Source organism: Neophocaena asiaeorientalis, unplaced genomic scaffold, assembly GCF_003031525.2.
Source record: "Neophocaena asiaeorientalis asiaeorientalis breed wild unplaced genomic scaffold, Neophocaena_asiaeorientalis_V1.1 scaffold141, whole genome shotgun sequence".
NCBI lineage: Eukaryota > Metazoa > Chordata > Mammalia > Artiodactyla > Phocoenidae > Neophocaena > Neophocaena asiaeorientalis.
Window position 1 is genome coordinate 587,737 of NW_020174267.1, and position 23,575 is coordinate 611,311.

The 23,575-nt window shown below is 34.4% G+C and overlaps 1 protein-coding gene across 1 annotated transcript in view; it reads left to right on the plus strand.

Annotated features, from left to right (window-relative positions):
- GPC5 (glypican 5) overlaps positions 1 to 23,575 on the plus strand; it is a gene marked incomplete at its 5' end in the record, with an annotated part of 904,193 nt that overhangs the window by 545,838 nt on the left and 334,780 nt on the right. The window lies entirely within an intron of this gene.

Below are 23,575 nucleotides of genomic sequence, written 5' to 3' on the forward strand. Positions count from 1 at the left end.
GTGTGCAAAAAAGAAAATGAGATATATATATATATATATATATATATATATATATATATATATATATATCTCCACCCTTTTTCTTAGATTCCTTTCCCATATAGGCCATTACAGAGTATTGAGTAGAGATCCCTGTACTATACAGTAGGTTCTTATTAGTTATCTGTCTTATATATAGTAGTGTGTATGTCAATTCCAATCTCCCAATTTATCCCTCCTCCCCTTTAATCCCTTGTAACCATAAGTTTGTTTTCTACATCTGTAACTCTGCTTCTGTTTTGAAAATAAGTTCCTTTGTACCCTTTATTTTAGATTCCACATTTAAGCAATATCATATGATATTTGTCTTTCTCTGTCTGACTTACTTCACTCAGTATGACAGACTCTAGGTCCATCCATGTTGCTGCAAATGGCATTATTTTGTTCTTTTTTATGCCTGAGTAATATTCCATTGTATATATGTATGACATCTTCATCCATTCATCTGTTTATGGACATTTAGGTTGCTTCCATGTACTGGCTATTGTACATAGTGCTGCAGTGAATGTTGGGGTGCATATATCTTTTCAAATTATGGTTTTCTCTGGGTGTATGCCTAGGAATGGGATTGCTGGGTCCTATGGTAGTTCTATTTTTAGTTTTTTAAGGAACCTCCATGCTGTTCTCCATAGTGGCTGTACCAACTTACATTCCCACCAGCAGTGCAAGAAGGTTCCCTTTTCTCCACACCCTCTCCAGCATTTATTGTTTGTAGATTTTTGTTTATGGCCATTCTGACCAGTGTGAGGTGATACTTCATTGTAGGTTTGATTTGCATTTCTCTAATAATTAGTGATGTTGAACATCTTTCCGTGTGCTTTTTGGCCATCTGTATGTCTGAAGAAGTTTATTTGATCAATACTTTCTCATGTGAAAACAAAGGTTCTCTCAACATACAAGGACAGTGTATTCTCCGTAATCATTCTTGTAGTCATTTTTGTGGCTGAACAGAATTCAGTGATAACATGATAATAGAATATAAGAATTATTGTGCTTGGAAACCATGTAAGTTATCCAACTCAGCATTTTTCTTCTAATAGGCACCAAGATAAAGAATTTACAAACTTTTCATTTTTTAGGATTCTAATTTTTTACTTTCAATATGTGGAGACCAAGATAAAGATTGTAGAATGTCCTGTTGTTTTCCTGAATATTACTGTTAAAACTAACTGCATTCTCAAACTATCCATTTTTCAAACTACTCCTTTATCACTTTCATTCAAAATGTTTCCTAAATCTTGTTAATACATTATAAATTCAGACTATGTCAATTCTGACTAGAAAACTAAACCTCATAAAATTATTATACTGTGTCAAGTAGTATTTTCTTTTATGCCCTCAATTTTCTTCTCTCTGGGTTCAAAGGAGGTTCTTTTTAACCGAATTCCGTTAAAATATATCCATAATTGCAGAATCATTCCTTCTTCAACTTCACAGATTTTTTTTAATCTTTTTAGTCCACAGTCTACATCATTTATGTCTGTCCTCAAAAGGCAGGCTCCTTTCCCTTTGATGTTTTTTTTTTTTTGCATGCTGTGATCTGGACCTAAAAGGCTTTCATTTTATCTTTCTTGAGGTGGAGCAACACCATTTGTGAAAAGCAGGTATAGATTCAGTATCTTGCACACAAAAACTATTGTGTGTGTTTTAATACATCATAATTTTCTAATGATGCAACATTGCATTTTTATTCTTTTTCATTTTTAATAGAGTAGCACACTAATTTCCTTAAAAAATAATTGACTAAACCTTGCAAGTGTCTAGCTATGTATTTGATCAAAGGGATGGTATTACAGGCAACAGGGCCAAGCTCAAGCAAAGAATCCTGTAAACACAATGCTTCTTACCCTTCATTGGGAAAACTAGGTGAATAAAAGTAAATATTCAGGGGCTTCCCTGGTGGTGCAGTGGTTGAGAGTCTGCCTGCCAATGCAGGGGACATGAGTTCGTGCCCCAGTCTGGGAAGATCCCACATTGAATCTTGAAACACAGTTTTTAGTGTTTCAGAAATAAAGGAAATCTGCCTCTTGTTAACAGTGCCTAGATATCCCCACACCATTGTCCAGCCCATTATTTCTTTCTACACACCACTATCTCAGAGTTCTCTTTGACTCCCTATCAAGAGGATGGGGAATAATTTTTCCTGTCTGATAGTTGTTGAACAAAGTAGCCTCACCCTGAGTCTGACTTCAGTATGTCAAACCAATGACTGTTCTCTCACGAATAAATGACAATAAACCTGTTGTTTGCCTTTTAAATTCACACCGAATGGCCCCCTTTCCAGGGCCCCAAGTGTGCAGCTGTTCTTCTCTTAACACAATCTCCACAGGCTACTGGTGTTATTTTTTAATAGAATTTCTGCAGAAGTTGTGTTCTTAAAATTCTCATCCATATGAGACATGTTTGAGACACATATATTAAAATGCACACATAATTTAAAATTGGAATCCTTTCTTAACAATAAAGACTGACAGACATTATTTAACTTTGTAGTTATATTTCCATATGTTGACCAGAACAATCATTCTCAGAGAAATAAGATATACTATCATTTGTATGGATATGATTTTAATAGATAAGGGGAAATTGTTAAGGGAAACACTCTCTTCTTCAGTATAACACCATTATAACAGGATTTAATGAAATAGGGGAATTTGTTACTTCTTGTTTACTTTAGTATTGACCAATTATTTGAACATTCAACTGATTTTATTGAGGTGCTGAGTGGTAGTTAATTAAGGCAAAGGCTTTGGATTCAGAAAGATCTAGTTCTGAATCCTGGCTCTACCAATTTGACAAGTTACTTCTAGCCTGAATAGGTATCCTCATAGGCAAAGTGGGAATAATAGTTCAGACCATTGCTGTGGAGACTAAATAAAATGACTGATACGGGTCTATGACATTGTCTGGTATATACTAAGAATTCAATCAATTTTAGTTATCATATCTTTAGAGGTTACAAAAATATACGTACACTGTTTAGGTATGGAGATTAATGCAGAGTATGAGTTTGCAGAACACTGGATCTAATCATAGGAAGAATTCGACTCTACCCATCTTCAGTTTTTGAGTTCTTCAACTGTATTTTTCTCAGCCTTAAAAGGAAATGATAAAATATGATTTTCTGTGGGTCCCAGAATTAGTGTATGAACAGTCTTTATTAAGTTAATGCAAAGTTTTCATTTTTTAGGATTCTAATTTTTTACTTTCAGTATGTGGAGACCATAATGTAAAATAATTACAGATGTATCTTAAATACAAATACTGCCTTTAAAAAAGTATCTTAAATGCTACCAAATTAAAGTTATTTTAGCCCCTAATTAATACATATTGTATTAGTTTATTTTAAATTATTTTAAATACTTTGACTATATGGGGAATGTTTCTGTGCCTCTAGTGTTTCATTAAAAAGGAAGAAAAAGAGCTTTGGTAAATTAGAAATAATTGCACTCTGAACACATTAACAAAGATGACTTGAAGACGGACCTCGGGATTCAGGATGCAGTCTTTCTCGATGTCTTTTTTTTCCTCTCTCTCTTTTCCCAGCAACCAAAACTGCTGTACTTCCTCATTTAAGTTTCTTCCTGAGACCTAAGTTTTGATTGCTCTTTTATTTCTAGTTTTATTCTGCCAGTTTGAGAATTAAGCATTCTGTTCTGTGTGTGTCTGTGTGTGTGTGTCTGTGTGTGTGTGTCTGTGTGTGTCTGTGTGTGTGTGTCTCTATTTCCTCTCTCTCTTTTCCCAGCAACCAAAACTGCTGTACTTCCTCATTTAAGTTTCTTCCTGAGACCTAAGTTTTGATTGCTCTTTTATTTCTAGTTTTATTCTGCCAGTTTGAGAATTAAGCATTCTGTTCTGTGTGTGTCTGTGTGTGTGTGTCTGTGTGTGTGTGTCTGTGTGTGTGTGTATTGTTGGTTTGTATTTTATATCTAAACTTATCAAACTCACCAAAACAGTATCTGAAGTTTAAAAATTTCTTTAATATTATCTTGAATCAAACAATAAATTTGAAATATTCATATTAACATCAGAAACTCTGATTATAAATTATTGTTACTTGCTCTCCTAGAACTTCCTTATATTATTTATTTTTAAACATTTTTTATTGCAGTGTAACAGAAATACATGCAGTTTGAGAAAAGAAAAACTGCTCATTTGTAATTTTTGTTAAATTAATGATGTAAATACTCTCTTAATGGTTAATTTTAAGCTACCAACAGTTTGACACTTGACTCACAAATTCCTGTTTAACAGTTGACCCTCATGAACTAGGGTGAACCAGCTTTAGCACACCACTACAACATGTATACAGAAAAATGTACAAATCATTAGTTTATAGCTCATTGTATATCAGCAAAGTGAACACACCTACCACCCTGGTCAGTAAATATAATTATACCTTTCTTTCTTCCTTAAAGGTGACCACTGTCCTAACTTCTAACACCATAGCCAACTTATTTTTGAGATTTATTTTATTTTATTTAAGGGTGATTTATTTTACTTAAGGGTGGCAGTGGGAATAGTCATAGATTTCTAATACAAACCAAATACAAAAATCAAACAATGGTAAGAATAATGAAAATATAAATATGAAAAGCTAAACTTTTAGGAGAAAAATAAGGAGACTATTTTTTTTATTTTGCCAATGGTAATGGATATGTAAGGATATTGACAACAACATTGGAATAGCAGAGGAATTGAAAATGCTATACATTGATCAATGGGAAACTAGCTAAATTAATTATATTGCATATACACAATAAAATACCATGAAGAAAGCAAACACATATATAGTCTTTGGTTGAACCATATACCATTCAAAGTGCTCTTCATTACATACACTATCTCACATAATTTCCCAACAATACTACTACTATCCCATTTTACATATGAGACAAGAAGTTAACTAACATGCCCAAGGTGACACATATATATATATATTTTTTTTCTATGTCATAATATTGACATTCAGTCCAGTAACCCTCCACTGTAACAGCTCCTTTACTTTGTAGTGAAAATTGATTTGTATATTTTTTTCCTCTGAGTCCTTGTGGGATTTTTTTTTAAATTCAAACAGAAAGTCACAAAAATTATAATCATCCACATCCGTTCACTCAGTCCCATGTAATTATTGTTTTTTTTTTTCTTGATCTTTTGTTAGCACTTTTATGAATTCATCAGTTTTCCATTAGAGTGCTGAAAATGCATATTCAATCAGTTCAGCAGTATAGTCAGTTACCAGAAACCTGTACTTGTCACAGTCTTTTCCATGAATTCTTAAAGATGAAACCCTGTTATAGGAACTTTTTTGCAAAAGCATCAGAGTATACCCAGAACTGTCTGTAAATGACAAAAGACTTAAAAATGACCACAGTTAAAGATTTGATGAAAGTTCATAAAAATGCAATTGACACGTAAATTTAGTTATTTCTGAGATATACATTTTAAAGTAATAACTAGAATTATGACTTATAACATTATACCAGAACATATAAGATTTTTGGAAATTTCATGTAATGTCTGAAACATTTATATTAACATATTTCCATACAAATAACCCAAAGAAAGTTTAGTTGTTTTTGTTTTTTTTTTTATACTGCAGGTTCTTATTAGTCATCAATTTTATACACATCAGTGTATATGTGTCAATCCCAATGGCCCAATACAGCACACCACCATCCCCACCCCACCACGGTTTTTCCCCCTTGGTGTCCATACGTTTGTTCTCTACGTGTGTGTCTCTATTTCTGCCCTGCAAACAGGTTCATCTGTACCATTTTTCTAGGTTCCACATACATGCATTAATATACGATATTTATTTTTCTCTTTCTGACTTCACTCTGTATGACAGTCTTTAGATCCATCCACGTCTCAACAAGTGACTCAATTTCGTTCCTTTTTATGGCTGAGTAACATTCCATTATATATATGTACCACAACTTCTTTATCCATTCATCTGTCGATGGGCATTTAGGTTGCTTCCATGACCTGGCTATTGTAAATAGTGCTGCAATGAACATTGGGGTGCATGTGTCTTTTTGAATTATGGTTTTCTCTGGATATATGCCCAGCAGTGGGATTGCTGGATCATATGGTAATTCTATTTTTTGGTTTTCTAAGGAATCTGCATACTGTTCTCCATAGTGGCTGTATCAATTTACATTCCCACCAACAGTGCAAGAGGGTTCCCTTTTCTCCACACCCTCTCCAGCATTTATTTGTAGATTTTCTGATGATGCCCATTGTAACTGGTGTGAGGTGATACCTCATTGTAGTTTTGATTTGCATTTCTCTAATAATTAGTGAGGTTGAGCAGCTTTTCACCGTGCTTCTCGGCCATCTGTATGTCTTCTTTGGAGAAATGTCTATTTAGGTCTTCTGCCCATTTTTGGATTGGGTTTTTTGTTTCTTTAATATTGAGCTGCATGAGCTGTTTATATATTTTGGAGATTAATCCTTTGTCCGTTGATTCATTTGCAAATATTTTCTCCCATTCTGTGGGTTGTCTTTTCATCTTGTTTATGATTTCCTTTGCTGTGCAAAAGCTTTGAAATTTCATTAGGTCCTATTTGTTTATTTTTGTTTTAATTTCCATTACTCTAGGAGGTGGATCAAAAAAGATCTTGCTGTGATTTATGTCAGTGTGTTCTTCCTATTTTTCCTCTAAGAGTTTTATAGTGTCTGGTCTTACATTTCTGTCTTGAATCCATTTTGAGTTTATTTTTTTTGTATGGTGTTAGGGAGTGTACTAATTTCGTTCTTTTACATGTAGCTGTCCAGTTTTCCCAGCACCACTTATTGAAGAGACTGTCTTTTCTCCATTGTATATCTTTGCCTCCTTTGTCATAGATTAGTTGACCGTAGGTGCATGGGTTTATCTCTGGGCTTTCTATCTTTTTCCATTGATGTATGTTTCTGTTTTTGTGCCAGTACCATATTGTCTTGATTACTGTAGCTTTGTAGTATAGTCTGAAGTCAGGGAGCCTGATTCCTCCAGCTCCATTTTATTCCTTCAAGACTGCTTTGGCTATTCAGGGTCTTTTGTGTCTCCATTCAAATTTTAAGATTATTTGATTTAGTTCCATAAAAAATGCTATTGGTAATTTGATAGGGATTGCATTAAATCTGTAGATTGCTTTGGGTAGTATATTCATTTTCACAATATTAATTCTTCCAATCCAAGAACATGGTATATCTCTCCATCTGTTGATATCATCTTTAATTTCTTTCATCAGTGTCTTACAGTTTTCTGCATACAGGTCTTTTGTCTCCCTGGGTAGGTTTATTCCTAGGTATTTTATTGTTTTTGTTGCAGTGGTAAGTGAGAGTGTTTCCATAATTTATCTTTCAGAGTTTTCATCATTAGTGTATAGGAATGCAAGAGATTTCTGTGCATTAACTTTGTATCCTGCAACTTTACCAAATTCATTGATTAGCTCTAGTAGATTTCTGGTGGCATTTTTAGGATTTTCTATGTATAGTATGTCATCTGAAAACAGTGACAGTTTTACTTCTTCTTTTCCAATTTGGATTTCTTTTATTTCTTTTTTTCTCTGATTGCCATGGCTAGGACTTCCAAAACTATGTTGAATTACAGTAGTGAGAGTGGACTTCCTTGTCTTGGTCCTGATCTTAGAGGAAATGTTTTCAGTTTTTCACCATTGAGAATGATGTTTGCTGTGGGTTTGTTGTATATGGCCTTTATTATGTTGAGGTAAGTTCCCTCTATGCCCACTTCCTGGAGAGTTTTTATCATAAATGGGTGTTGAATTGAAAATCTTTTTCTGCATCTATTGAGATCATATGGTTTTTATTCTTCAATTTGTTAATATTTTGTATCACATTGATTGATTTGCATATATTGAAGAATCCTTGCGTCCCTGGGATAAATCCCACTTGATCATGGTGTATGATCCTTTTAACATGTTGTTGGATTCTGTTTGCTAGTATTTTGTTGAGGACTTTTGCATATATATTCATCAGTGATATTGGTATGTAATTTTCTTTTTTTGTAGTATCTTTGTCTGGTTTTGGTATCAGGGTGATAGTGGCCTCATAGAATGAGTTTGGGAGTGTCCCTTCCTCTGCAATTTTTTGGAAGAGTTTGAGAAGGATGGGTGTTAGCTCTTCTCTAAATGTTTGATAGAATTCACCTGTGAAGCCATCTGGTCCTGGACTTTTGTTTGATGGAGGATTTTTAATCACAGTTCCAATTTCATTACTTGTGATTAGTCTGTTCATATTTTCTATTTCTTCCTGGTTCAGTCTTGGAAGGTTATACCTTTCTAAGAATTTTTCCATTTCTTCCAGGTTGTCCATTTTATTGGCATCGAGTTGCTTATAGTAGTCTCTTACGATGCTTTGTATTTCTGCGGTGTCTGTTTTAACTTCTCTTTCTCATTTCTAATTGTATTGATTTGAATCCTCTCACTATTTTTCTTGATGAGTCTGGCTAATGGTTTATCAATTTTGTTTATCCTCTCAAAGAACCAGCTTTTAGGTTTATTGATCTTTGCTATTGTTTTCTTAGTTACTATTTCATTTATTTCTGCTCTGGTCTTTATGATTTCTTTCCTGCAGCTACCTTTGGGTTTTGTTTGTTCTTCGTTCTCTAGTTCCTTTAGGTGTAAATTTAGATTGTTTACTTGAGATTTTTCTTGTTTACTAAGGTAGGCTTGTATAGCTGTAAACTTCCCTCTTAGAACTGCTTTTGCTGCATCCCATAGGTTTTGGATCATCGTGTTTTCATTGGCATTTGTCTCTAGGTATGTTTTGATTTCCTCTTTGATTTCTTCAGTGATCTCTTGGGTTATTTAGTAATGTAGCCTCCATGTGTTTGTGTTTTTTACGTTTTTTTCCCCCTGTAATCCATTTCTAATCTCATAGCGTTGTGGTCAGAAAAGATGCTTGATACGATTTCAATTTTCTTAAATTTACTGAGGCTTGATTTGTGACCCAAGATGTGATCTATCCTGGAGAATGTTCTGTGCACACTGGAGAAGAAAGTGTAATCTGCTGTTTTTGGATGGAATGTCCCATAAATATCAGTTAAATCTATCTGGTCTATTGTGTCATTTAAAGCTTCTGTTTCCTTATTTATTTTCATTTTGGATGATCTGTCCATTGGTGTAAGTGAGGTGTTAAATTCCCCCACTATTATTGTGTTACTGTCGATTTCCTCTTTTATAGCTGTTAGCAGTTGTGTTATGTATTGAGGTGCTTCTATGTTGGGTGCATAAATATTTATAATTGTTATAAATTGTTTCATGATCTTCCTCTTGGATTGATCCCTAGTTGTAGTTCTTGCTCCTGCTGTGTGCCCTCTGGTGGATGAGGCTACCTAAGAGGCTTGATGGGAGGGACTGGTCCCTTATATTATTTTTGTTACCCATACAAAAGTATTATTATTCTTGCATTATATAGGTGATGTTTCTTTAATTTCAGTTGAATACTTAAAATTCTGCCTTCACCATTCTTTCTTGCATCTCAGATTTTCCATCTGGGATAGTTTCTTTCTTTAATATTGTTCTTCTTAGTTTTTGTTGGTAAAATCTCTTAGGTATTGTGTGAAGCTGTATTTCTCTCACACTTGCTCTGAGTTCATAAATCCAGAAAAATAGATATTTCCTCTCAGCAGATTGAAAAGAATATTGCATTGTCTATGTCATTATGGACACTAGAAAATCTGCTGTCTTTTTTTTTGTGTGTGTGTGTGATACACAGGCCTTTCACTGTTGTGGCCTCTCCCATTGCAGAGCACAGGCTCCGGATGCATAGGCTCAGTGGCCATGGCTCACAGGTCCAGCCGCTCCACGGCATGTGGGATCTTCCCGGACCAGGGCATGAACCCGTGTCCCCTGCATTGGCAGGCAGACTCTCAACCACTGCGCCACCAGGGAATCCCTGCTGTCTTTTTAAATTACACTTTCTTGTAGATGATGTGGCCTTTATCCCTGGCTTCTTTTAGATCTTCCCTTTGTCTTTGATATCTGAAATTTCCCTAGCCTGGGTCAGTGTGTGTATCTATGTTTGAGGGGATAAATATGTTGGCTTTTCTTTCTGCTAGTATTTTCAGTTACAGTGCATTTTTTTTCCTCCTGTATTTGGGGACTTTACATTATGAATTTATATTTAACCACTGGGGAATCTTGAATAACTTGGATTATGTTTTTCTCCAGAAAAATATTTTAATTTCATTCTGATGGTGTCAGCGTGTCCCACCAGTCTGAAAACACTTTAATTTGACTTCTCAAGCTGGGGTGCCCAGATTCAGGGGGGAATGTAAATTCAAAACCCAGTAATATGAAACGATAAGCCTGTGGTTACACATTTTAAGGTGACTATTTTGTGCCACAGAGAGAAGGAACAGAACTAAGAGTTGTCATCATTGAATCTCTTTCTAGACAGTTTCTCCCCCTACTTATATCTTCATTTAAACTATAACACTTAGAACTGTGCTGGTCTTATTCATGAATCTGTAGGTCAGAGTCTATTTTGTACCAGTATAAGCCCTGGTCTCCCATTTCCCTTAGTGTCTGTTCATCACAAATATTCTGAAATTTCTAGTACTATCTTGACCTTTAGAGTTAAATTGGCACCAAAGTTTGTTTTAAGAAAAAAATTTTTAAGGTTTAGCTTTATCTTAGTTTTCTCTATCCCCTGAGACTTCATGTATTTTCTGTTGAACTCTGCAGTGAATTACCATGTATTATGTTGTGGTTTTCCTGAATCTGAGTATTTTCTGTGAATGGAGGATGTATCTGAATTCCTAATCCTCCACATTGCAGGCAGTAGTGCTGCAAGTTTCTCTCTAAATTGTATAGCTCTTTTTACATTCAAGTTTAATTATTAATTACTCATGTTGGGAAAAAAATTAAGATCATGCATAGTATCATGAGATCAAGACCAATAATTTATAATAGCAAAGAATTATAGGAGAATAACTTAAACATAACAAATGTAAAATATTTTTATTTTATGTTATTTAAATTTTTTAGCTAGAATTTTAAGTACTACTGGAAAATATTACTGAGATACAAAGTCATTGGCAAGGTAATTTTGAAATCAGTCTCACAACACATCAATTTCCATAGCTAAAAAATTTCAAGCAAAATTATTTCGATAACTTGCTCAGTTTTTCCAAATTGAGAAGAACAAAACAAGGAAGTATTGACAAATATGTAATGTGTGTTACTCAGTAGGGTTTTCTCATAATCAAACATAATGCCCAGGCAAATCAGGAACTAGAGAATAAATAACTCATCCTCTTGTCCTGAATACCTCCATGAAAATTCTTTTTAAAATGCAAAATGATGAAAACTTACCTTTGAAAACAAAAGGAAACTGCTTCAATAGCCACTCTGTTACTAACAGCAATGATCCTTGAGTTTAGTTTGGCAGTCAAACTGAGACCTGGCTTTAGCCAGGACCAAGTTTACTAAGTTTAAGAGAAAATGCAGGACAGGAAACATATAGCATACTTACCAACAGAATAGAGGTCATGACTCTCTTGACTCAGCCATGATATCCCATTCAGTCTGACTCATAACATGCATTAAAAGTGGTTGAGTATGTAGCCAAGCTGATGCTCTTCCACCTTTCATACCTAACTAGTCAGACCCATTAGTGTATTTTCTCATCTATACAGATTACTCATTACTCCATAACCAGTTTCAACAATGAAGTGTGGAATTTGGCCTGGTACATAGTCCTTGGTTCTTGATCAGATATGCTCATTCATTCCCCCTCCCTCCCTCCCTCCCTCCCTCCCTCTGTCTCTCTCTGTCTCTCTCTGTCTCTCTCTCATCTAGAATAGGTAAATTCCTAATAATTCCTTGACTTAATATTGCAAAGGGAGGAACAAAAAAGCAAGTCCCACATTTTCAGGCTTCCCTGAGGCTAGGTGTTAACCGTTTCTCTTCCCATAAATTGGCAATAAAAGATTGCCTGGGGCTTCCCTGGTGGCGCAGTGGTTGGGAATCCGCCTGCCGATGCAGGGGACGCGGGTTCGTGCCCAGGTCTGGGAGGATCTCACGTGCCCCGGAGCGGCTGGGCCCGTGAGCCATGGCCGCTGAGCCTGCGCGTCCAGAGCCTGTGCTCTGCAATGGGAGAGGCCACAGCAGTGAGAGGCCCGCGTACGGAAAAAAAAAAAAAAAGAAGATTACCTGATACATAGAATGCTGAAAGGATTCACCAGGGAACTTGTCTCCCAGTTCCATCCTAAAAAATGCAACACTATGTTTGGGTGCAGGAGACAAAATAGAGACGATTCTGGAATGTTCCTAATGTAGAAAGGAAAAATTTGGATATAAGGATAGGACACATACAAATGAGATATACACCAAGGAACATTCTTTTCATAAGGGAAAAGTAACAGTGTTCAAAAGTAGTCACATTAGGTGGCTTCAGGGTTCAAAGAACAGCAAAACTGAGTTGGCAGTGGGCAACATAACAGGAATCTCTCTAACAGGAAAAAGGTTCTCCCCAATGTTACTGGCAACAGCACATTTGAGGTGTTTGAGCAAAACAGTTCATACTGATCTCAGAAAATAAGCATGAAAATTACTGTGAAAAATCAATCTGTTGTTCTTTTCTTTGCCTGCTCAATGAACAGATAATTCTTTAGGGCTGGATAAATAGAATCAATTGACAAGGTAATATTGGAAATATTTTCATAAATAGTATTGACAGTTCTCAAAATATTTAGTCAAGATAGTAGCACAGGAAGAGATTGAGAGACATGAAGAGGACTATATATTTTTTAAATGAATCAATCCAAAAATTCATTCATTTATTTTGTATCTCTCACAGATAGGAGTCATATCATAATGAGCTACAAGAGTATATAAATACTGGAACTAATATTAAAGTAAGAAAAAAGTTATACCATGTTTATATAATGTCATACATGTACATTAATACCCTGGTTAACCCACTCAGCAGGAAAATATTCTCATCTGATCATGTGAATCTTCTTGTTACCCAATTATGCTGGCTGCATTTTTCTTCACTAGAAACAGAATCATAGCTTTGACTCTATTTTTACCAGGAATTCAAAATCATCAATCCAGGAATTCTAGTTTTGGATAAGATAGAATATGCTGTAAAACCTGAACAGTGTTCATGGAGCAGCACTTTGAGGACACAGAAAGGAAAATAGTGGCAGGTAGATTGGAGTAGAAGACCAGAATTCAAAGTTATCACTGAAGTGGTGGTGAGTTTACCTTTTCTTCTTTCCTCCAGTATCCTCTGACCTAGACTCAGGACAGACTGAAACATGGAAGTGGGTATCAGCAAGGATGTAGGGAACCCCAGGGAAGCCCTCTAGTTTAGGATTCAGGAGGAAGAAAATGGCTTGTTGGTAGCAGCAGCTGCAGCAGCAAAGGCCTGCAGTCACCTAAACTCTGGAGGGACACCTTGAACTCTTGATTGAAGTAGCTGTAGCTTCAAGAGGGTGAGGCCACTCCCATTGCTCCTCGCACCACATGCCCTAGACATGTATGCAACTCACTAAAAGAGCTCCAGAATGGAATAAACAGATCCCAAGCTTTCTGGCTAGTAAAACCAAAAACAAAAGGGACCATGAGAGAATTGGAAAGTACTGGGGAGATCACAGAGAGAGAGAGAGAGCAGCTTAGAAAAGCTAACTCATTTTTTTAAATGAACCCCTGGGATCACCTTCAGATGAGTAGATCTGCTGCTAAACTACACAACAAAGACATTGAGAATGGAATTTAATTAAAGACAACAGCACCATTTCCAGGCACATAACTTAGTGGTGCACATGTAAGACATTTGAACAGCATTGCAAAGAGCTTGAAAATGGAATTGGCATTCAATTCACACATCACAGAAGGCTGGTCAAATCTTGTGATGTGACTCCGAATGAGTTGACTTCTAGCTCCAGAAATTAAAAGATATCCCATAAGCTGTATATATGACCCAAGTTCTCACAATTTAATATTCAAAGTGTCCAGGATAAAATTGAAAATTACCTAGCATATACGTAACAGGGAGAATATCAACTCATATGTGAACATCCAGTCAAAAGATGCTGACACTGATGTGACACGTTATCTAGAATTACTAGACACAGGTTAGAGAGTTACTATAAAAATATTCTGACAATGTGAATATTCAAGAAAGGAATGGGAAGATAGACAATCTCAGCAAATAAGTAAAAGTTATAAAGGAGAAATAAATAGATAATTTAGCACTGGAAAAAAAAAATCACTGAATGTACTCCATAGCAGAATAGAAATGACAGAAGAAAGAGTAAACTCAACCACAGATAAAAAGAAAATATGCAAGATAAAAAACAGAGAGAACAAAGATTGAAAAAAAATGGACAGATGCTAACAGATTTTGGAATAAATCTTAACATCTACCATTTGTGTCATTATTATCCTGGAAGGAGAGACAAAACCATGCAGAGCAGAAGAAAATATTTGAGCTTCCCAAATGTAAGAAAGATATAAAGCTACAGATTCAAGAAGCTCAGAAAACCCCCAAAAAGATAAACTCAAATAAATTTATGCTTAGACATGTATAATTAAAGAGCTGAAAACTAAAGAGAAAGAAGAAAAATCTTGAAAGCATCCAGAGAAAAACAATTGTTTGAATGTCTATAGATTTCTTATCAGAAACTATGGAGACCAGGAAAAGTAGAAAATATTTTTAAAGTGCTGAAATAAAAGAACTTTCTCCCTGGAATTCTAAGTCAAGCAATAGATATCTCCAGGAATATATAATGTTATACACAAAATAAAGGCATTCTTAGTTAAAGGAAAATTTATAGAGCACTATACGCCATCAGAATTTCTTTAAAAGAACTGTTAAAGAAATGATACCAGAAGGAGAGTTGGAACATCAGAAATGAAGGAAGAGCAACAGAAATGGCAAGTATTTGGATAAATAGAACAGATTGCTGATTCCTTAAAATATGTTTGACCATTGAAAGCAAAAATTATGACATCTGATGTGGTTCTCAATGTATGAATTATTTAAGATATCATAAAGGGAGGAGGGTAAAAAAAACCTTCATAGTCGTAAGCTTTCTACAGTCTAATTGAAGTTCTAAAATTTTAAGCCTAAGTAGACTGAGAAAAGTTAAGTATTTGTACTGTAATCTCTATAGCAACTGCCAACCCCCACACTTTACAGTGAGAAATAGCCAAAAGCACAATAGATACATTTAAATAGAATTAAAAAGATGTTCAAATAACCTTAAGGCAGGAAGAATAAAAGGATGAAAAACAGAGGGACTAATTAGAAAATGAATAATAAAATGGTAGATTGAAATCCAAATATACCCGTAAGTACACTAAATGCATAAGGTCTAAGCACACCAATTAAATACAAAGGTTATCAGGATGGATTAAAAAATATAAAAGGTATATACACTGTAAGAAATCCACTTCAAATATAATGATATAGGTAGATTATATGTAAAGGAAAGGGAAAAAACATACATGCACACACAAATCAAAAGGCAGCTGGAGTGGCTATATTATTTAGACACAATAGACTTCAGAGCAAGGAAAATGACAGAGATAAAGTGGGGCATTATATAAGAAGATAAAACAACCTCAAATATGTATTTTGAAGCTAACAAAGCTTCAAAACAAACACGAACAAAGTGCAAACACTAACACAACTGCAAAGACAGACAAATCCACAATTTAGAGACTTCAGCTCTCCTTTCTCAGTAATTGATAAAACATTAATTGAAAAAATAGACCAAAAATGGACAAGGATATAGAAGAACTAAACTACATCAACCAATTGATTCTAATTGATATTTATAGAACCCTTCACCTAGCTACTGCAATATACACATTCCTTCCATATTTGCATGGAACATTCACCAAAATAGTCCATATCTTGGGTCATAAAACAAACTTCAACAAATATTAAAGAATTGAAATCATGCATAGTATACTTTGTGATCATAATGGAATTGAATTAAAATAAATAATAGAAAAATAATAAACTCTCCAAATATTTAGAAATTTAATAGACACATTTTAATAATCCAGCAGTCAAGGAAGAGGTCTCAAGTGAAATTAGGATATACTTTGAAACAAGTGAAAATGAAAATTCAGCATATCCAAATGTGTGTGATGCAGCTGAAACAGTTCTTAGAAACTTATAGCAATAAATGATTAAACTAGAAAAGGAAAAAAGGGATTTCATAAAAAATCTAAGCTTCCATCTTAAGGAACTTGAAAAAAAGAAGAGGAAAATAATTCCACAGCAAGTAGAAGTAAGAGAATAAAAAAGTTAAGAGCAGAATTTCCTTAAAAAAAGAAAATAGGAAAACAATAAAGAAAATATGTATAAAAAAGCTGTTGTTTAGAAAGGTAAAAAAATGATAAACCCTTAGTAAGACTGGCAGAGATAGAAGACACAAACTATCAAGATCAAAGAAGATAGAATATCCCTATAGATTCCAGAAATACTAGAATGACAGTATGACAATACCTTAAAAAACTCCACATACACAATTTTGACAAACTGCATGAAATATGTTAATTTCTCAAAACCAAAATCCACACATACCCAAAATAAATTAAGTAGCCTGGATAGTCAAACAACTCTTGAATTTATAATTTTTTTCCAAAAATAAAATCACTGGCCCACATTGCTTCTGGAACATTCTAAGGAACATTTCAATAAGACTTATTTTTACTTATGTATATGACATCTTCTATATAGAAAACTCTAAGGAACCTCCAAAAATAATCCTGTAATTAATGAGATTTTTACCAAAGTTGTAGGATACAAATTCAACATGCAAAATGAATTACATTTCTATATAGTAAAAATGGACAATTGGAAACTATGCAATTGATCCAAAAACTGAAATGTTTAATTATAAATATAAAAGATACAATAACTGAATGCTGGGAAATATGAAAGTGTCAAAAGAAATCAAAGAAACACACTACTATATATAAAATAGATAACTAATAAGGGCCTACTGTATAGCACAGGGAACTCTACTCAATACTCTGTAATGGCCTATATGGGAAAAGAGTCTAAAAATAGAGTGGGTATATGTGTAACAAATTCACTTTGCTGTATGCCTGAAACTAACACAGCATTGTAAATAAACTATACCCTAATAAAAATTTTTAAAAAAAGAAATCAAGGAAGACATAAATGAAGACACAGTATGTTCGTGGATTTAAAGACTCAACCTAGTAATGATGTCAGTTCAACACAATTATCTATAGATTTAATGCAAATCTGATCAAAATCTCAATAGGATTTTTTGCTTATATAGATAGGTTGATTCCAAAATGTATGTAGGAGACACAAAAGTCAATGAATAACCAAAACAATTTTGAAGAAGAGCAAAGTAAGAAACTTTCAAAAACTACTATAAAAGCTACAATAATCAGGACAGTATAGTAGTATCAAAGGGATGGACACATAGATAAATGGAACAGAAAAGATAGTTCAGGAGTAGACCCACCCAAATATACTCAATATTTTGACAAAGGTACAAGGCCAATTCAGTGAAGAAAGGATAGGCTTTTCAACAAATGGTTTTGGTACATTTGGGTATTCACATTCAAAGAAAAAAAATACCAAAGAGCTAAACTATGCACTTTAAAACTTAGCTCAAAGGTGATTATAGATCTACATGTAAAACACAGAGCTATAACCTTTTAGAAGAAAACATGGAAAGAAATCAAAATTTCTTAGATCTCACACCTAAAGCAAGTCTGTAAAAGAAAAGAAAAAAAAGGTATATGACTTTATCAATATTAAAAACATTTGCTCTGTTAAAGACACTTAAGAGAATGAAAAGATAGACCATAGAAAGAACGAAAGTATTATCAAACCATATATCTGATAAAGGGTTTGTATCCAGAATACATAAAGAAATCTCAAAATACAACAGTAAAAATCAAATTAAAAAGCAAATTATTTGTATAGATGTTTCACCGAGGAAGATTTTTGGAAGTCAGATAAACATGAAAAGATAATCAAAATCAAAGCCATTAGGAAAATATAAATTAAAACCATAAAATACTGCTACATACCCATTAGAATGAATAAGCTTTAAAAACTACTAATAATACTAAGTGGTGGTGAGTATAAGGAACAATAGTAGTTCTCACACATTGCTTGAGGGGTGGAATGGTACAGCCACTCTTGAAGATAGTTTTGGTAGTTTTTTTTTTTCCTTTTTATGTTTAACATTAACTTACCATGTGATCCAGCAATCTCACTCCTTGATAGTTACCCTGAAAAAAAAAAAACAAAAAAACTTACATTCACACAAGAACTTATACATAAATGTTTGTAGCAGCTTTATTCATAATTGTCAAATCTAGTAACAACCTGAATATTCTTCAGTGGTTGAATGGATAAGCAAACTATGGTACATCCATATTTTAGAAGCCTACTAAGCAATTAAAAGGAACTTATTTTTGTATACACAAAATCTTGAATGAACCTTAAAGACTTTATGCTGAGTGAATAAATCCAGTATCAAAAAGTTATAATCTCCATGCTTTTATGTATATAATATTGTCTAAAAAGATAAAGCTTTAGTTATGGAAAATGTCAGTGATTGACGGGGTGTAAGGATGGATTATGGTGGGACTACAAAGGGATAAAATGAGAGATTTGGGTTGGAGGTAATGTAACTGTTCTGTATCCTTTACTTGGTTGGTGGTTGCATGAGTATATGCATAAGAGAAAATTTATACAACTGTATACCACAAACAAAGGAGAATTGTATGTTAATATAAACATTTAAATTTTATTTTAAATACCAGACCTAGTGTGTAGTGGCAAAATGCTTAGAAGAAAAGCTATGTGAAAGTGCAAAATGAAGGTTGTCTCCGATGCTGAAAAGCAAAATCATTGTAGACACACATGCACACACACACATACATTTTCTAAAAATTCATGGGAAAAAAATTTAAAAGCTTTAAGAAACAATATATCACTTTTTATTTCCAAAATTAAAGTTTCACGATAAAATTTTGATTAGAAATAAGATAAATTCTAAGGCCAGTTTAGAAAAATAAAAAAAAGACTACATGAGGTACATTAAAAAAAAAAAAGTTGTTGATGACAGGATAATACAAAGAAAACTCTAGATCTTTTTCAAGGAAAGTAAACCCAAACCGAGGCATTCTCTGCCCCAAATAAATTCTTGAGGGTGACCAAAATATAGTTTAATTGTGACTCTCAATTAACCTAACCTACCAACTGCAACTCTTATTTGGTGGTTCTGAGTAAATATCAGAGAATGCAGTTCCAGCCTCTGTTTTCTTCTTTTCCTTCTCTTCTTTCTTCTCACTTTCCCTCCCTCTCTCTCTCTTTTGCGGTCCTTCAGGTATACAACATTCTTGATGGGAACTTTGGAGTCACTTCTTTGTGTCAACGCTTCTGAGTGATTGCTTTGGCATCTTCTACCTTTGGTTTATATAATACTGTTAGGTTCAGAAGAGTACATTTCTTCGCTTTATTACTGTAACCTGTGTCAGGCTTGATTAAAATTTCTGAAATCAGTAGAATCCCTTTGAGTCCTTGAGTTATCCACATACCTACTGGTCATTGTACTGAAGTTGTTTTTTTTTCTTTTTGTCTCTGGTCATGTCTGCAGCTTGGTTTCTCCTCACTTACCTGGCAGCCCCAAATATACACAATTCCCTAAATCCACCTGAATTTTCTTCATGCTTTCCCCCATTATTTACCCTAATAATTTCTACCTTGTCTTTTAAAAGCTCTTCCTTTATCATATCTGCCTTAATTATTCTCTGTTCCTCACACGATAGACCGACTACCTCCTCCATCACCCCATTCACCACTGTCTTCACAGTTCATTGAATTTGCCTTTATCTTATTACTTCATTATATTTTAATTTTGTCTGCCTACCAAACTAAACAGCACCATGAGGAAATTTTCTCTTACCAATTCATTTATGTTTTACTTTTCCAATGCTGCCAGCAATACTTATAGACATTCAAGAAGTTTTGATTGATAAATGGAGAAATGCATGCATGCATGAATGAATTCATTTCTTGGCTCCAGTTCTTTCAATATAAACTCTCTATAAAATATCCTCTATAAAATGTGTTGTTTTCATTCTGATGTATGTGAAATATTTGAAACTGTGTTATTTAGAAAAGCTGGCAGCATAGATGAAATCCCTTCTCACAAAAGATTGCACGATTGTTTTCATAACCAGTTTAGACAACACTGAATAAACTCACACCCCCACACTACCTGTAGCATCTCTGCTATGATGTTCGCAGAATTTCTGAAAGCAAAGCAAAGTTATTTACAAGTTATGCCATTGAGAATTGAAAATGTTATAACTGGTACATTATTTTGAATGAACAAAAATGTTGAGGTACTCTTATTTAGAATTAAGTGGAAATAGCTTTGTGGGTTCATAGAAATAAAATATACCATGTGCAAGTGAAAATTTTCAGTAATTGAGAGAAAGAAAACCTCCTACATTTAATGGTTTACCTTAAGATTTTAATTTTTCTATCTGAAATAGTTGTTCATGTATTTTAAATCTATGAAACCGTTTCATGTACATTGAATGGATCTATTGCTGAAAAGAAAGTACGGTTTCTGACTTGGCACAATAAATGAACAATAGTTTATTAATCACCCAACTATATTAAGAACATCGTGGTAGGTAATGAAGATTAAAAAAAAAAGTCTTATTCCTTGTCCTCAAACTGGGTACAATGATAAGGGTCATGGACAAGCACACTTATAGCTATTGATACAAGGAAAGCCAAAACATATTATGTATCAGGTACTGTGTTAAGAGTTTCACAGAGTTTATATAATTAAATCTTCATAATGAACAGGTGAAGTGGGTAATATCCTTTCTCATATGAGGAAACACATAGAAAGATAAAGTAACTTGACTAAGGACACACAGTAAATAGTGCAGCTGGAATTGGCATTATGAATCTAACATTTAAGCAAGTCATGGGATTTTTTTGGTTTCCCAGTGCATATAAAAGTGATGTTTATACTGTAGTCCATTAAGTGTGCAATAGTATTATGTCCAAAGAAATGTACATAGCTTAATTAAAAATCACTTTTTTACTAAAAAATGCTAAACATCAGCTGAGCCTTCAGCAAGCCCTTTTGGCTGGTGGAGGGTCTTGCCTCAGTGTTGATGACAGGATGGTGGTTGCTGAAGCTTGGGGTAGCTGTGGTAATTTCCTGACGTAACACAGCAATGAGGTTGGCTGCATCTGTTGGCTCTTCCCTTCAGGAATGATTTCTCTGTAGCACGCAATGCTGTTGGATAGCATTTTACCCACAGTAGGACTTCTTTCAAAATTGTAGTCAATCATCTCAAACCCTGCTGCCTTATCAACTAAGTTTATGTCATATTTTAATTCCTTTGCTGTCATTTCAATAGTCTTCACAGCATCTTCACCAAAAGTAGATTCCACCTCAAGAAACCACTTTCTTTGCTCATCCATAAGAAGCAACTCCTCATCTGTGAAAATCTTTTCATGAGAATGCAGAAATTCAGTGACATCTTCAAGTGCCACTTCTAATTATAGTCGTCTTGCTGTTTCCAGTACATCTGTAATTACTTCCTCCACTGAAGTTTTGAATCCCTCAAAGTCATTCATGAGGGTTTGAATCAACTTCTTGCAAACTCCTGTTAATGTTGATATTTTGACCTCTTCCCATGCATAACAAATGCTAATGACGTCAAGAATTGTGAATACTTTCCAAAAGGTTTTCAGTTGACTTTGCCTATGATCTACCAGAGGAATCACTATCTATGGCAGCTATAGCTGTATGAAATGTATTCATTTAATAATAAGTCTTGAAAGTTGAAATGGCTCCTTGATCCATGGACTGCAGAACAGATTTGTGTTAGCAGGCATGAAAACAATATTAATCTCATTGTATATCTCCATCAGAGCTCATAAGGACCAGGTTCATTGTTAATAAGTATTAACATTATGAAAGGAATCTTTATTCTAAGCAATAGGTCTCAACAGTGAGCTTAAAATATTCAGTAAATCCTGTTATATACAAGGAGTGCTGTCATTCAGGTTTGGTTGTTCCATTGATACAGAACAGGCAGAGTAGATTTAGTGTAACCCTGAAGGGCCCTATGATTTTAAGAATGATAAGTGAGTATTGGCTTCAACTTCAAGTTTCCAGCTGCATTAGCCCCTAACAAGACAGTCATGCCTGCCCTTTGACACTTTGAGGTCAAGCATTGCCTTCTCCTCTCTAGCTGTGAAAGTCGTAGATGGCATCTCCTTCTAATGTAAGACTGTTTTATCTGCATTGAAAATCTGTTGTTTAGTGCAGCCATCTTCATTAAATATTTTAGCTAGGTCTTCCAAATAACTTGATGCAGCTTCTACATCAGCACTTGCTGCTTTCCTTAAATCTCGTGATACAACCTCTGCTAGCTTTAAAATTTTCTTCTACATCTTCCTCACCTCTATCAGCCTTCAAAGAATTGAAAAGAGTTAAAACCTTGGTCTGGATTAGGCTTTGCCTTAAGGTGATGTTGTGGCTAGTTTGATTTTCTATCTAGACCACTAAAACCTCCTCCAAATCAGCAATAGTCTGTTTTGCTTTCTTATTATTCATGTGTTCACTGGAATAGCACTTTTAATTTCCTTCAAGAACTTTTCCTTTGCTTTCACAACATGGGTAACTAGTCTCAGCTTTCTACATGCCTTCCTCACTAAACTTAATCATTTCTAGCTTTTGATTAAAGTGAGAGACGTGAGATCATGCCTTTCACTTGAAGACTTAGAGGTCATTGTTGGGTTAAGTCAAACTTAACAATTCAACTTATTGAATTGGCCTAACTTCAATATTGTGTCTCAGGGAATAGGGAGACCCAGAGAGAGGGAGAGATATGGGGGAATAGCTGGTTGGTGGAGCAGTCAGAACACACACATTTATTGATTAAGTTTGCTGACTTATATGGGCACAGTTTGTGGCGCCAAAACAATTAAAATAGTAACATTGAAGATCACTGATCACAGATCACCATAACAAATATAATAATAATAAAAAGTTAAAAATGTTACGAGAACTACCGAAATGTAACAAAGAGACATGAAGCGAGGAAATGTGGATGGGAAATAGGATGCCAATAGACTTGCTCCACATAGGGTTGCCACAAACCTTCAGTTTGTATTAAAAAAAAAAAAAAGAAAAAGAAAAGTACTGTAAATGAAATGTGTTTTTCGTACAGGAGGCTCTGAGAAATGACTCTAGGAATAGATACGTTTCCCCAGTCTGATAGCAAATGAAATCAATATTTAGTAGAGACAAGAGTCCTAAATTACTACTCTTGAAATAGCAGTCACATTTTGCTAATTAATATAAAGTTGACCCTTGAACAATGGGAATTTGAACTGCCAGGGTCCACTTATTCATTGATGTTTTTCAATAGAAAATACTACACGATCTGCAGTTGGTTGCATCCTTGGATGAGTAACTGCAGATATAGAGGAACTGTGGATATAGAAGACTGACTCTAAATTA